This window comes from Ursus americanus, chromosome 2, assembly GCF_024610735.1.
Source record: "Ursus americanus isolate L20-20 chromosome 2, mUrsAme1.1.p, whole genome shotgun sequence".
Taxonomy (NCBI): domain Eukaryota; kingdom Metazoa; phylum Chordata; class Mammalia; order Carnivora; family Ursidae; genus Ursus; species Ursus americanus.
The window spans coordinates 101,562,428-101,578,209 of record NC_142128.1 but is presented as its reverse complement, the minus strand read 5'-3'; the positions used below and the strand labels follow the sequence as shown (position 1 = coordinate 101,578,209).

Here is a 15,782-nt window from a genome sequence, read left to right as displayed (position 1 = left end):
CGTCTATTTTTCCCACCTATTTTATGGAGGAGCCCAGCCTCCCAGGAGGAAAATCACGCGGACAAGCTAACAAAAAAGAGTTTCCTACGCCCACCTGCCCACCGGGAATGTGGAGAATCCTGTGAAAATTCCAAATGGCAACTACACGCCAAGGAATTGTTAGAGAAACAGATGACATGCTCTGGACCCCTTTTCTTTAGCTGATGGCATGAGACCGAGACGGCCCCCCTGCAGCTGTCACCCCAGATGAGTATAGGTGGAGCCAGACCAGGGTGAGGACGTGGCCAAGCAGAAATAAGCCGCCTTCTTCCCAAGAGCCCTGAGGAGCACAGAAGTTACCGGGAAAAGGCCCTTTCTGACCCAGCCCCCAGGCCAGCCTCTCTATTATAAATTCTTTTTTTTTTTAAGGATTTTATTTATTTGTTTGAGAGAGAGAGCACAAGCAGGGGAAGCAGCAGAGGCGGAGGGAGAAGCAGGCTTCCCGCTGGGCAGGGAGCCCAGCGTGGGACTGGATCCCAGGACCCTGAGATCATGATCTGAGCCGAAGGCAGACGCTTCACCAACTGAGCCACCCGGGCGCCCCGATCTCCATTTCTTTAGGGTCAGTTAAAAGAGCTTCATCAGTTTTCTATGACGGTGTCATGTTTACCGGATTCTTGGTGATCCCCGGGTCCTTGCATGGCCATCTGTGTTTTTGGGCACGTAACCTCCTCTTCCAGGCTCCACGGGTGTGTCTCAGCAGGGAAAAACCTCCGCCCGCGGGTGTGTCTCAGCCCCGAAAGACCTCCGCCCGCGGTTCCGCCCGGCGCTCTGTGCGGGTCGGCCGGTACCATTCACCGGCAGGTGGCGCTGGCTACTCGCAGCCTGTGCTCCGGTCTGCGCTCCCAGGCTGCTGCGGGGCTCGTGTTTGAGTGGGGCCACGGGCTGGGCTCCCCGACTGGCTGCGGCTGCTGGCTGGACTCTACATTCAGGTTGGGTGGGGCTAGAGACTATGCTTGGCAGTCAGATGGGGTCCCTGTCTGCGCTCCCTGGTCAAGGGGGGCCAGAGGATCTGCTCAACAGTTGGGCAGGGCTGCCGGCTTGGTTCGTGGCCCCAGTGGGCTGTACAATGTCCTTCCAGGCTGCCAAGCGTCTGTGGCCATGCTTCCCAGAGGGGCGAGACAGGAGGCTGTGCTCCGCAGTCAGGCGGGATGGTGAAATTGCAGAGATGTGGGATGCGCTCCGTATCGGGTTCAGCCCAGTGGACTGGGACCCAACTCAGGCAGGACTGCAACCGAGATCTGTGGCCGGAAGGGGCCACCTGCTTAGCTCCCCAGATGGGCAGAGCTGCTGGCTGGTATCTGGTTGGGGGACTGCTGCCTGCAGGAATACGGTCCTCCAAGATGTAAGCACCGGTTGCTATAAGCCCTGCCCCCTTGTCTGTCTTTCTCTGGTCCCCAGTGGTCGAGCCCTGTGGGTTCCCCCAGTGATCTCCATGAGGCAAGACCCAGTGGGCTTCCCCAGAAGCGTCCCACAACATTGAAGAGCTGGGTGTCCCCCTCAGGCCCTCTTTTTCCCACTGGAGAAAAGGTAGGCCCAGGCGGCCCTTGTGATGCTGTGCCATGTTGGCCAGAGGAAGGAACGGTGTGATCACAATGGATCACGTCCTCTTCGAACGTGGTCCTTCTTGCTCTGTGCTCCAACGGCTGCTTCAGTCTCTCCCCTATATTCGGGGATTTTAATGATGTCGTGTCCATGTTTAGTTGCTAGTTGGTCTTTTTGTGAGGGGGACTGAAGTCGTGAACAACCCACGTCTGCATTTTAAGGCTGACGCTCTTTCTCATTTATTGTTATTCTTACTTACTTCATATAGACCGGCAGGTGTTTTCAGTCTAATTTGGACAATGTGGGTCTCAAGATAACTAGTAGATGTGTTTGATGGCGACTTACTTAGATCTGGCCACTAACATCGGTTTCTCTGCCTTGATTCCAAGGCGTGTGGCTGGAAAGAGAAAGATTTGGAAAGAAACTGGTCTGGGAGATTTACGTCAGCCAAGGAAAATGGCGGTCACCCCCCCCCCCCACACACACACACACACTATTACTGTGTCCCTCTACTCCTGGCAAGGCATTCAGAACTCGTTCCTATCCGCTGAAGACCAAAGACACACTCAAGGGCTGGGTGATGGTGCAAATACTTCTCTATTATTCTTCCTTGGGGATCTTCTACCCTGTAGGTGCCCAGACCACCATGAGGGGGTATCCTGAGGCACCCTCTTCCTTTTCTGCTCTGTCTCCCTCTACCCATCCTGCTTCACCTCGCATGGCCCCTTGCAATCCAGCCATTCTGGAAGACCTTCCCTGCTAGCCCCCACCCTCGGCACTTCAGAGATGAGCCCCAAGTAGACAAACCTCTTTCATATTAACCTTGATTGCTAGATATTAATAAGTGTTCTTAGGACGTTTGCCGATGCTAGGAGACCTTCCCCCCTCACTGGGGTGAGGGCAAGGCAGGCCACCTGTGCTCCTCCTGCCACATGCACGTGCAATGACAGAAGCCCGTGTAACGGAAATGCCGACTGTGGCCCTCAGTGCCCCCACCGTGTTCCTCCATCCCGTCAGCGTTCCTTACAGGGCAGCGTGCTTAAAAATCTGGCAAAGGCTAGCGAGACTCACATTTGGTAAGTATTTCTGCTGGTCTAAAAATGTGCATTTTGGGGCTCCTGGGTGGCTCAGCTGGTGAAGCGTCTGCCTTCGGCTTAGGTCATGACCTCAGGGTGCTGGGATCGAGTCCCCTGTGGGGCTCCCTGTTCAGCAAGGAGTCTGCTTCTCCCTCTCCTACCTTCCCCCTCACACTGTCTCTCTCTCTCTCTCTCAAATAAATAAATAAAATCTTTTAAAAAATGAAGCTAATGTTTAAAAAAATAATAAAATAAAAATAAAAATGTTCATTTTCCGTGCACGAGGAGGGTCTCAGGAAGAGTGAAACGCAGATTTGGACTGTCTTCTGGGTGACGGCCATAGGATTAAAACAGGGCTTAGGCTCCGGGCACTGCGGTGGTGCGAGAGCCACTATTTATAGCCAAAGCGGTGGAGAGGGTTATTATGAGAATGCCCAGGGCTGTTTTTAGGGGAACACACAAGCCAATCAAAACCCGCAGCCTTTGGGCAAGAAGAGCGGAGGAGCGCCACCTAGCGGCCCCGGCAAGTCCTGCTCCTGATCAGTCTGGGAGGGGAGACAGAGACTCACTTCTCACAGAGAGGGTCAGAAACCGGAGGCTTCGAGGAGAGCCAAAGGACAGTGCCTTCCACCCGCGCAAAACAGAGGTCAGACCATCCGTTGCACAAGGCTGTTTGATAATTACATGAGGTATTTTCTTCGTATATGAAATGTTCTGTGCTCATAGAGCAAAAGTGGCAACTAAGTCATCTTGGTCAATTTGGGAAGCCCAGCCATGGGCCAATGGATTTACCACGTGGTTTGATATGTTGTATCATCTCTGTGATTATGGAATATTATTTGAAATGTTCCAGTTTGTGATAATCGTGCATGGGGGTGGGTGGTTTCCTACTAGAATTTAGGGAAAATATACAAAGCGATGTTATTGGGTTCCAAGAAAATGTAATATGTAGAGAAAATTGAGAAGAATTATGTTAGAAGTGAAGTTCATGCCTGTGCGGGTGTTTGAATGCCTGTGTGTGGAGGAGAGAAAGAGAGAGCCCAAAGATACAAGGAATAACATAAAGCAAAGCCTAAAAATCAGTGAAACCTACCATCTTCTAGAATATTCACGAATGTTAGAAGGTCTGAATGTTATATACCACGGAACAGAGGCAAGCCTGAGTCTGGATGAGACCAAACCTGGATTCCTCATGTGTCGCTGATATTCCTGGAAAGCAGAGATAGAAGCATCATCAGGGCACCAAACACAGTCCCCCCTGATGACTCCATCACATCCTGTTTGGAGGTGGGCCCCTCGTGTGCACGCAGCACCAGCGGGAGTGTGTCTGACTGCTACACGTGGGTGTGCAATCAGCTGGAGCCAATACCCTGCTAAGGTAAGCATGTGTTATGCAGTGAAACACATTAACCTTCTTTACTCAACTTGAGGATATTTTCATTTTCATGACGACCATATCCAGATTGGAAGAAATACCCATTATAGTTGGGGTACAAAGATGTTTACACTTTTGACGTCAATATATATCCTGGATTATTTTGAAGCCATCCCAGACATCATACCATTTTACCTGTAAGAAATTCACTATATGTCTCTAGGGGCACCTGGGTGGCTCAGGCGGTTAAGCGTCTGCCTTCGGCTCAGGTCATGATCTTGGAGTCCCAGGATCGAGCCCCAGGTCTCAGGGTTGAGCCCCACTTCTGGCTCCCCGCTCAGTGGGGAGTCTGCTTCTGCCTCTCCCTCTGCCCCTCCCCCTGCTCTTTCTCTCTCTATGTCTCTCACTCACTCCCCAAATAAATAAATAAAATATTTTTTAAAAATTCACTATATATCTCTAAAAGAATTCAAAAAATTTAGCTACAATACCATTATCACACTTAAGAAAAATAACATTAACACTTTAATATCATCAAATATTCAGTGTTTGAATTTCCCCCACTCAGCTCATCAACTTGTTCAGATGTCACATTTGTCACACACTGTATTTTATTTTATTTTTTTAAGCAGGCTCTATACCCAACATGGGGCTCCAACCCACAGCCCTGAGATCAAGAGTCACATGCTCCACAGACTGAACCAGTCAGGACCCCTACCAAGTTTAAAATGTACCTATTTATGTCAACAAATGTTGATGGAATCACTGGATATTTGCATAAGAAAAAAAAAGTGAATCTTGACACCCTAAAAAAATTTTAAGGTGAATCATGGATGAAAATGTGTCAGGTAAAACAATAATGTTTTAGAAGAACATACAGATTTGGAGTTCACAAAGATTTCTTTCTCTTTCTTTCAAGAGGGGGAGAGGGGTGACAGGGCAGAGGGAGAGGAAGAGAGAATCTCAACCAGGCTCTGGGCCAAGGGCAGAGCCCCATGCAGGGCTCGATCTCACGACCCTGAGATCATGACCTGAGTCGAAATCAAGAGTAGGACGCTGAACTGACTGAGCCACGCAGGTGTCCCCAGGGCCCCCAAATTTCTTAAACAGCAAACAAAAAGCACTAACCTTAAAAGAAGGAAAGTGACAAATTGAGCATTCAAATTAAGCCATTCTGTTCAATGAAAGATACCACTGAGACAGTGAAAATGCAAACTCCTGTCAAGACCATACGGACGCCCACCGAACAAGCACTCCTGTCGTTCATCCAAGCAGAGGTCATCAGTGGATGCGACAACACTGAACCGGACACGCATGCGGGCTCCACGTCTCTCTCCACAGCTCACTTACCCGGGACAGAGTGGACCAGGAGCCTCTAATATGTGGGAAATCGGTCAGATGCCACCTTCCTCAAGGGATCAAACTTAACATCACCAGGAAGACGAAACCCGTGGGGGGAGAGGGAATACTCAGATAGGTTCCTCACAGAAGAGGATGTGTAAATGACCGATAAACATGTGAAAAGCCGATCTACACATTACATACGAAGTAAAGACAAATTAAACACACAGTAGAGTACCGCTACATACCAAGAGCAAGGGCTTACAAAGGAAAAAGGCTGACAATGCCAAGTGCCGGCGAAGATAGGAATGACTAGAACTCTCTCTGAAGGGTTAACTGAAACAACCACATTTAAAAACTGCTTAGCGGTATCCACTATGGCCAAATACGTGCCAATCTTTTAATCCAGCAATTTCATTGCTAGATAAATATCCCACAGATGTAAGTATACATGAGCGGTACGAAATATGTATAAGAAAGGTCAGGTAACTTTATTCATAATAGTAAAACCAGAAATGACCTGAAGATCGAAGAGCAGAAGAATAAAAACGAAGGTTTTGATTGATGCGCACAATGTACTATTACACGACAATAAAAACGAGGAATTATACAGTCCTGGTGTATGTAGCAGCATGGACGGACGTTACGGATACTGTGTTCAGCGCAAGAAACTGGATACAAAAGAGTATATACTGAATGGCTCCATTTATGCGAAGCTCGAGGAGTCAGAACAGAGGCTACCCATGGAGAGGCTTATACTGAATGAAAAGAATAACGGGGAACCCTCTGGGGTGCTGGACACATCCAAGATCCTGATTTGAGTGGTAGTTACAGGCTGCATGTATGTGTTAAAATTCAACATCTGCACATTTAAGGTGAATGTACTTTGACTTTCCTATGTTTATTTTATACCTCAGTAAAGAAGGAGAAAAAACAATACAGAAACTAACTTGAAGGGAATCCTACTGCTCAAAAATGGGACAGTTTGAACATCCAAACAATTCTGACTGCAATGTGTTGAAACATATTAAATAAAAATCCATGAATTTATAGCATGAATAATAGAATTCTAAAGGTATTCATCGGTCATTGTGTTATTATTCTGAAAATTGATGAAGGGAAGGAATCAAGCATTTCTTTCATTTTTTAAAAAAGATTTTAGGGGCGCCTGGGTGGCTCAGTCATTAAGTGTCTACCTTCAGCTCAGGGCGTGATCCCGGAGTCCTGGGATCGAGCCCCACATCAGGCTCCTCTGCTGGGAGCCTGCTTCTTCCTCTCCCACTCCCCCTGCTTGTGTTTCCTCTCTCACTGGCTGTCTCTCTCTCTGTCAAATAAATAAATAAAATCTAAAAAATAAAATTAAATTAAAATTAAAATAAAAAAGATTTTATTCATGGGGGGGTGGAGAGCACAGGGAGAGGGACAGCTGACTCCCACTGAGGGCTGAGCAGGACATGGCTCGATCTCAAGACTCTGAGATCATGACTTGAGCCAAAAGCAAGAGCAGATGCTTAACTGACTGAGCCACCCAGGGGCCCCTCTTTCATTTTTTTCTTACCAACAATATTCCATAGTTGATAAATCCCAGCATAGTAATTGCAGGAGGCACAACAGAATTCAACTCTTGCTGCTTTGCAACACTAGTGAAATAACAATTATCAGTTATCAATGCCTGCCAGTCAGGTGAAAGGTGGACGAGACAGTTTGTCATGGAGAAATTGAGCTGACCCCACCTCAACCCAACAAATGAACTGAATATCACTACAGGTGGGCGAGTCTGATGCTCTGTGCCTCATGGTGGGATGTGACAGGGAGCACACAGTGCCAACAGAAAGCATTCTAATGCAAGGAATTGTCCTGAATGTAATCAAGCATCTAAGTCTATGTATGCATGTACAGGAAACCTGGGGAATGGAGGAAAGTGTGAAATGATGCAAAGAGGATGCAATCAACCAAATCCAGAATGTGCGTGATTCTGTAGGACAGGAGATGTGATTTCATCAACAGATAAATGGCAGGAAAATAAATGAGGATAGAAAGAATCATTATAGATTAAGGGACTTACAAGGTTTATCAACAAATAATGTATATTGTTTGGATGCTGATTTAAACCGAACTGTATAAAAAGATAGTGTGAGGCCAATCCTGAAACTTGAGCATGAACTGGATATGATCCTGAAGTCTAGATATCACCTCTCACTAAAAGGAACAGGGGTCCTAGGAGAAATGGCTGACTCCAGGGCTGGCGTAGAGACAACATGAGGTGAGCCGGGAACATTTTCTTGTGCCAGGAGGAAAGGAAATGCTCAGAGACGAATGGAGACACATTAGAAGGACTCGGGAAGAACAAGCAGAATTAATCTCTGTGTAGGAAAGCAGAATAGAGGCTGCCCATTGAGGAAAGGATTCGCTGACAAAGGGCAATAGGAAAGTTTCTGGGATGGTAGGAATGTTCTGTATCTTACGTAGGTGTTGGTTATATAAGTTTTTTTGCTTTGTAAAATTTCAAATTGTACACTTAGGATTTTTCACTGTATTTAAAATTTTGCCTCATTAAAATAAGAAGGCATAGAAGTAATTTCAAGAGGCTTGCACTGGTCATATTGGGGCAATTTAGTGTTAAAAACAAGATTTTAATGGATTCTGACACATTTGGTGAAAACGTAATCCACACATTTTTAGTAATACTAAAACAAAGTTCATTGGGGGAATGTATGGCTCTTCTTTTTTTTTTTTTTAAGATTTTTAATTTATTTATTTGAGAGAGAGAGAAAGAGAGAGAGACTGTGTGCGTGGGGAGTGGCAAGAGGAAGACAGAAGCAGACTCTGCCAAGTGTGGAGCCCAACGCGGGGCTTGATCTCACGACCCTGAGATCACGACCCTGAGATCATGACCTGAGATGAGATCCAGAGTCTGACCTTTAAACGACTGCGCCACCCAGCTGCCCCTGCATCTCTTTTTTATGAGAGAATTCCAACTAATCGATGTAAAAGGACGGATAGAGTTAGAAAATCATTAAAAATCTTGATTTTGCAAAAACCCATACAATACCTGATTCAGGCCGGAATCATCCACAGATGCCACGACTGTTGAGTGAAAGGAAGAAAGTCGTGGGGGCACAGGATGGTTGCAGTCTCCATGTTTTACGTGAAAGATTATCTCTTCGTTACAGAGGGGAGAAATTTCGTTCACCACGTATAACAGCACCACCAGCAATGGGCCGAGCTGGCACTGTGCTCCTTTGGGGTTGCTGCAACAACACCAAAGAAGCATGTGACAACGCTGAACTAGTTTTCTACAGCTGCGTGACAAAGTACCACACATTTAGCGGCTTAAGGCAATACCCACGAACCAGGCTGAGTTTTTGTCTGGTGCCTCTGGGGAAAATCTGCTTCTAAACTCATTCTTGCTCTTGGCAGAATTCAGTTCCTTATGGTTGTAAGACTGAGGTCTCTCTGCTTCCTCGCTGGCCGTCAGCCAGGAGCTAGCTCCTTTCAGCTCCTCTGTCTTCAAGCCAGCAATCTCCCATGGAATCTTTCTAGTAATTCAAATCTTTGGGTCCCCCCATTTCTGATTTAAAGGTCTCATGGGATGAGGTTGGGCCCACTTGGATGATCTCTCTATCTTAAAGTCCAGTGATTTGGCACCTTAATTACACCGGCATAGCTATTTATAGTCACGGATTCTGCTCACGCTCAAAGGGAGGGAGTTATACAAGGGCAAGGGTTGGTGGGACATCCTACCAGCATCACCAGTGTAGTATAACTCACCAAAAACGTTCAACCTGAATCCAGTCCTGAGTGTATCGTCGGACACATCCAGATTGTGTGACATTCTACTTGACCACTGTCTTGAACTCTTCAAAGATGTCAATGTCATGAAAGTTTAAAAAAAAAAAGTGAAGTATCTCTTTCAGATTCAAGGAGATTAAAGAGATTTAACAGCCAAACACAATGCATGGGCTTCGATTTGGTCCCAGATTTTTAAAAACTCTATGAGACATTTTGGAGACATATTTAAATTACATATTTAAATCTCTCTCTGTCTCTCAAATAAATAAATTAAATCTTTTAAAAAATGCTGAACGGAGAAGAACTTAATGTAAAAAATATCTTTTTTTTTTTAAGATTTTATTTATTCATTAGGGAGAGAGAGAGACAGCATGAGCAGGGGGAGGGGCAGAGGCAGAGGGAGAAGCAGACTCCCCACTGAGCAGGGAGCCCAATGGAGGACTCAATCCCAAGACCCTGGGACCATGACCTGAGCTGAAGGCAGATGCTTAACTGCCTGAGCCATCCAGGCGCCTCAGGAATATTCCTTTTTCTCCACATTCTCACCAACACTTGTTGTGTCTTGTGTTTTTGACTTTAGCTATTCTGACAGGTGTGAGGTGACATCTCTCTGTGGTTCTGACTTGCATTTCCCTGATGACGAGTGATGAGCAACTTTTCATGTGTCTGCTGGCCACCTGATGTCTTCCTTGAAGAAATGTCTGTTCAGGTCTTCTGCCCATTTTAATCAGATTATTGCATATATATTTTTTGGTCTTGAGCTGTAGAAGTTCTTTCTATACTTTGGATACTAACCTCTTATTGAATCTCACATTTAGGTTTTTCATCCATGTTGAGCTTATTTTTGTGTGTGGTGTAAGAAAGTGGTCCAGACTCACTCTTTTGCACGTGGCTGTCTAGTTTCCCTAACACCGTTTACTGAAGAGATGGTCTTTTCCTCATTGTATATTTTTGCCTCCTTTGTCATAGATTGACAATATAATCGTGGGTTTATTTCTAGGCTCTCTATTCTGTGCCCTTGATCTATATTTCTATTTTTGTGCCAGCACCATACTGTTTGGGTTAGTACAGCTTTATAGTATAGCGTGAAATCTGGGATTGTGATACCTCCAGCTGTGTTCTTCTTTCTCAGGATTGCCTCACCCTTCTGGAGTCTTTTGTGGTTCCATACAAATTTTAGTATTATTTGTCCTACTTTGATGAAAAATGCTGTTGGTATTTTGATAGGGATTGCATTGAATAAGATCCTGGTCTTCATGAGCTTGATGAATGTGTAATGGGCTGATAATGTATGTTCGCATTGGAGAAACCTGGTAAATAACTTTCTCTTCCCAGCCCAAATTGAGATCTAATTGAGGGACCAGGCATGGAGTCAGACAGGTGGAGGTCGCAATGATCAACTCTCTGATGAGGGCTGGGACATACATGGTGGGCCTGCTAATCCTTCACCCCTGCGTTAGACAGGCGTTGCCATCCGGGCACTGACACACTTAGACAAGGCGGAGAGCAGAGCAGAACCAAGTCTTCACACGGACGTCTGAAAAGAGAGGGGGAGGACCCGTTCTTTCTCCTGACCCACCAGTCGGGTAAGCATTCTCCTCTGCTGAGAGGGAGGTGGGGAAGGAGGCCGGGAGTGGTGCTCTGAGGAGCCTTCTCCACAACAGAAGCTTTAGAGCATGGGAAAGAGGTGGTTCCCTGACAACAGGGAGCAAGGTGGGTACAGGGTCTTGTGGGGCACCTGGGAGTTCCAACCCAGTGGTTCCAGGGAGCCTGAGTTAAGTTTTGGGGTGAGTTTTATTCAGGCAAGAAGAAACAGAAGGGACTTCTTTTCTCAGAGGGAAGAATATGGACGTTATTATGAAGGCATCAAATAAATTTATGAGCTTGGGAACTGGAAGCATTTTGATATTATGAAATCATAAAGTGCGAGGGAGGAAGGGGTGGCATCGTACTTGGGGGTCAGGTGATGGGGGGTGGTGTACATTCACTGGGGATCAAATAACAGTCTAGACCCCCTGTCAGTTGAGGAGGGGCAATCAGAGGGAGAAGGCAGGGCTTGCGCTGATATCTTTAATACACCCTGGCTTGCTCCTGGTCCCCAGCCGACGCTTGATAAATGGTGTCCTGAAATCATTTAGCACCTTCACGTGAGGGGTTCTGGTGAGAGCTAAAGATCCCCACCAGCGAGACAGTCTGTGATCTCGTTCTCTCTAGTTTTTCTCTCGAAGCAGTCTCCTCCACCGGTGGTCCCCGAAGTGTGGTCTCCGCGCACCCGCAGCATCACCTGTGACCTCCACACCTAACGAGTCAGAAACTGTGGGTTGGGCCAGCTGTCTGTGCCTCAGCAAAACCTTCAGGTGGTTCTGATGTGCCATACAGTTTGAGAGCCTCTGGTTTCTAAATATGTCCCCCCAAGGAGCACCACACATGCCCGCCCTGAGAAGCTCTTTATCTGTTCTCTGTGCCTTTTCTGTTGATAGTCATTAGGCTTTGGGGCACCAGGCAGCAGACTGTTCTGAGATTTTTTTAAAAAGATTTTATTATTTGTTTATCTGGGGGGAGGCGTAGGCAGGGCAGGAGGGGCAGAGGGAGAGGGAGAAGCGGACTCTGTGCTGAGCGTGGAGCCCAATGTGGAGTTGGATTCAACAGCCCTGAGATCATGACTTGAGCCGAAAGCCAGAGCCAGACGCTTTCCCGACTGAGCCACCCAGCTGCCCCTCTGTCTTTCTTTTTGAAGAGCTGGAGCCCCAGGCTCCTTATTTTATTTGCATGCACATTTCCTTCTCCAAGTACATGATAATCAGCATATGCCCCATACGTGTTTTTTTCAAATCTAAGCACATTTTCATGCTTTGCCAGGTTCCTAACTAAACAAAAATAAAATTTTTGTGTACCTACTGTTGGGAGCAACAGGCAAAAAAGAAAGCCTCACCCCACTTTTGTGAAGCTCGTGCTTGTGATCAGAGCCCTGAGATGTCACCTGTAGAGCCATAATCATGTCGGGATCCCGCACTCCGCTTACCTGACGCCACACCCGTGCCCCTGAACTTGGCTGGGAGAAACAGTGGCGGCAGGATGACGCTTGCTGCACATGGGTGAGCACTCGCCTCCGGGGCTGGTCTTACCCCAGACCAGTAGGAGCACCCCCTCCCTCCTAGATGATACCTTCTTTCCTGCTTCTATTTCCTCAAGCCTCACTCCGGGGTAGAGACTTGGCTTCAGACATCACTGCAAAAAGCTAAGTAATCAGATGGGGATTTTCATAAGCTCATACACCCATCTGTCCCCTGCGTCTATGCCCCAGTGCTATCATTCCCCCCCTACTATCTCTGACACACTGTCTGGGGTGCCCGGGACGCACTAGCCTCCATCTTGTCTTTGATTCAAGGTCATTCCCTGGCACTTCCCCTTTCTCGCCTATATCATCAGTCTCTCTTCTCTGGGTTGTCCTACAAGCCAACCAACCAACCAGCCAACCAACCAGCCAACCAAAGAAACAAACCAAAGAAATCTCTCCGGATCCCCTTTCCCCCTCCAGCTTTTGCCCTTGATCTCTTTTTCCCGTGACAATAAAACTGCTTGAATTCACTGTGAGATTTTTCCTCCCTCTCTTTCTGTCTGCGTCGAGATCCCCAGTGGGCTCTGAGCTGCTGAGCCAGGAGTCCTTCTCAGTCCTCAGAGCATTTGGCCTCTTGAAGTGTCTTCTTTTAGAAATATTATTATTGTTATTTTTTTTTTGAAATATTCTTCAGATGGCTTCCGAGATACCACACTCCCCTGGTTTCATCTGTACCTTTCTAGTTCTTTGTGACCGTCCTCTGCTGATTCCTCTCACCTTCCTCCCCTCTAAATCGGCCCGGTCCCATGGAAGTTTCTACACTGATGGAGATGTTCCATGCCTGCACTCTCCAGTATGGTAGGACTGTGCGGCAGTTCGCCACTTAAAATGTGGCTGGTGTGCTTGAGGAACTGAATTTGAGATTTAATTTTGTTTAAACTTTAATTGTAGTAACCACATGTGGCCGGAGACTGAACAGTGTAGCTCTAGATATGGGAGTGTCCCAGGGCTCCGTTCTTGTGTTACTTAAACCAAGTTCTGCCGCCCTTCGCTCTCCAAAGGCCAAGACTCAAGAGAGTTTTGACTGGAAAAGAATATGAGCTTTAGTCAGGAGGCCGGCCACCCGGGGAGAAGGTGGACCCTTGTCCAAAGGCCAACTCTGGGGTTTCTGCCTGGCCCAGACATTTTTAAAGGGTTTTATTTATTTATTTTTTAAGATTTATTTATTTGTTTTGGGGGGGCACGTGGGAGGGCAGAGGGAAAAGGAGAGAGAATTGCCAGCAGACTCCTCCCTGAGCGTGGAGCCCCATAAGGGTCTCAATCTCATGACCGTGAGATCATGATCTGGGTTGAAACTAAGAGTTGGATGCTTAACCGACTTTAAAACCCAGGTGCCCCTAAAGGGCATTAACCAGTTAAGGGAGTGCTGTGGTCTGTGACTTTCTTGATTATATGCAAACTTAATGATGTCAGCTAAGGAGTCATCTTGGTACTTGGAAGTTGTGCAAGAAATTCTAATTTCTTGGTGCCCAGGGAGGGTTTGTCCAAGTAGGTCTGGTCCCTTGGTACCTGGGGGTGGTTGTGTTAGAGGGTCTGGTTCCTTGATACCTGGGGGTGGTACAAGAGTAGTCTGTTCTTTCTGAAAATGAGGGAAAGGTCTATGGATGTGCAAAGCTTGGTTTATAAAGTCCTTGTGTGGCCTTAAAGAAGAAAAACATTTTGCTAGAAGATTGCTGGGCTCATCAGAAAGCCAAGATGACTTCAAACAGGCTCTGGCCTCCATGGCCTGAGAATATTCTGGTCCCTTATTCCCCAACGCCAGGGGTCTGCAAATCTCAAAGAAAGGAAATTAGTTCTGTTATGGATCAAGGGCCTCATGTCAGCAAGCAGGGAGTGTGTTACCTTGGAGCAAGTTAACTGTTAACACTGCCTGGGTGCTGTTACCCTCGGACCTTTTCTTTTGTCTGCCTACACTCACACTCTTGGTGAACTGGCACCTGTTCGAGCCAAATGTCTTGGAGTCACCCTGGACCGCTCTTTCTTTTCATGTTCCCTTCCTCACCCGATCCACCAGAAAATCCCGTTCCCACCACCTGCAAAGAAATCTGGCTGCTGACCACTTCCCAGGACTTTCACTGTCCACACCCTGATGCCAGCCATCACCTCTCACTTACTTTATTGCCAAACCTCCTAACATTTCCCAAAGTCTGCACTTGGTCTCTCTGTAGTCTGTTCCCCACAAAGGAGTCAGAATGGGGGTTTGAAAATGGGTTTTGGAAAAAAAAAAGATGCAGAGTGCCTTTTCTACCCCAAAGGGTACCCCATCTCACTCAGAGGAAAAGTTGGGATCCTTCCTGTGACCACAACTCCTGCATGCTGTGTCCTGTCTTCTGTCTGACCTTGTAACGTCCCACTGTCCCCTCATCCATCTGCTCAAACTAGTCTTCTCACAGTTCTTCCAATGCACCTGGCGTGTTCCCACCTTAGGGACCTTGTTGCATCACTTGGTCTGGAATGTTCTCCCAGATCTCTGCACAGCCAGCTCCCTCCTCTCCTTCCGGGCTTCTCTCAAAACCACCTTCTGGTTGAGGTCTTCCCTGGCCATTCTGTCCAAAATCTCACTCACAGCCGCACCCTGACTGTTCACATCTCCCTTCCCTATTTTTATTTCCTTCACCACCTACCTACCATTCTGTGTGTCCTATTTCATTATCTTATTGTGTCTCCCTACTAGAATGCGAGCTTCACGAGCACAGAGAATTTCCTCTTTTTTTCTTTTTCTACTGCTGGATCCTTGGTGCCCAGAGCAGTGCCTGGCACAGAGTAGGGTCTCGATGAGTCAGTGTTGAGATAATGCAGGCAGGCAGGCAGGACATCCATAGGGGCATCAAACTGGTGACACTTGGGTCATCAAGTATGTTTTGGATCCTGCGTCGGCGACAGAGCTGTGCGAGCCGACTTGAGTCTGGGTCAAAGTAAGACTCAGTAACCCTGGTTCTATTTGAGATTCTAGTATTTTGTTCATCATGGATATTTTGCATTGTTTTTTAAAGTCATTTTTATTAATTAATTTAAGGAAGCTCTACGCCCAGTATGGCTTGAACTCATGACCCCGAGATCAAGAGTCCCACGCTCTACCGACTGAGCCAGCCAGGCGCCCCCTGCATTGATTTTTTTAAAATATTATTTATCTTGATTATTCAGGGTTTTTTTTTTTTTTTTGATGGATCCTTAAATTTTGTACTCAAGGCCCAGAGAGGCCCCCTAGTCCTGGCCTTGGCACTTTTAAGAGTGCCTGTGACATGTGATCTTTTGATGTAATGAGAACTAATAGTTGGTCTTCATCCCTGGTTGCTGGCTCAGAGACCCTAAAACTCCTGTAATTTCCTGAGTGAGAGAAATGAGAGGAGCTTCTTTTGTTATTCATAATAAGCAATAGTCAAAGGTACCTGAGTTTATGCTAATGAGCTGAGTCTTCACGGGTCCCTAGAGAGCTGCTGGGTAGTGTCTGTTTCCCCCCCACCCCCCACCTCCCATCTCCGGCTCCAGAAGAAAC

The 15,782-nt window shown here is 46.9% G+C and overlaps 1 long non-coding RNA gene across 4 annotated transcripts; it reads left to right on the top strand.

Annotated features, from left to right (window-relative positions):
• Positions 1-322: 322 nt before the first annotated feature.
• Positions 323-12,743, top strand: LOC123791577 (uncharacterized). 4 transcript variants are annotated; one of them, XR_006779447.2, is made up of 4 exons: positions 9,497-9,877; positions 10,633-10,754; positions 11,383-12,263; positions 12,557-12,743. It is a non-coding gene; the product is annotated as an uncharacterized LOC123791577 (long non-coding RNA). The 4 variants fall into 4 exon arrangements; XR_015723269.1 differs by lacking the exon at positions 9,497-9,877 and adding an exon at positions 323-601 and having other exon boundaries at positions 11,383-12,743; XR_015723268.1 differs by having other exon boundaries at positions 10,629-10,754; positions 11,383-12,743.
• Positions 12,744-15,782: the final 3,039 nt, after the last annotated feature.